Genomic DNA, 655 nt, shown 5'->3' on the forward strand with positions numbered 1-655 from the left:
CCTGAAACTGGAACCCCCTAAAAGACCCCTGGAACCGCCTCAGGGACTACTGGAACCCACTCAGGTACTGCTGGAACCCCCTCAAGGACCCCTAGAACCGCCTCAAGGACCCTGAGAACTGCCTCAAGGACCCCAAGAACTGCCTCAAGGACTACTGGAACCCACTCAGGTACTGCTGGAACCCCCTCAAGGACCCCTAGAACCGCCTCAAGGACCCCGAGAACTGCCTCAAGGACTACTGGAACCCACTCAGGTACTGCTGGAACCCCCTCAAGGACCCCTAGAACCGCCTCAAGGACCCCGAGAACTGCCTCAAGGACTACTGGAACCCACTCAGGTACTGCTGGAACCCCCTCAAGGACTCCTAGAACTGCCTCAAGGACCCCGAGAACTGCCTCAAGGACTACTGGAACCCACTCAGGTACTGCTGGAACCCCCTCAAGGACTCCTAGAACTGCCTCAAGGACCCCTAGAACCGCCTCAAGGACTACTGGAACCCACTCAGGTACTGCTGGAACCCCCTCAAGGACTCCTAGAACTGCCTCAAGGACCCCTAGAACCGCCTCAAGGACCCCAAGAACTGCCTCAAGGACTACTGGAACCCACTCAGGTACTGCTGGAACCCCCTCAAGGACCCCTAGAACCGCCTCAAGGA

The sequence above is a fragment of the Centroberyx gerrardi genome, unplaced genomic scaffold (assembly GCF_048128805.1).
Source record: "Centroberyx gerrardi isolate f3 unplaced genomic scaffold, fCenGer3.hap1.cur.20231027 Scaffold_61, whole genome shotgun sequence".
In the NCBI taxonomy this organism is placed as follows: Eukaryota; Metazoa; Chordata; class Actinopteri; order Beryciformes; family Berycidae; genus Centroberyx; species Centroberyx gerrardi.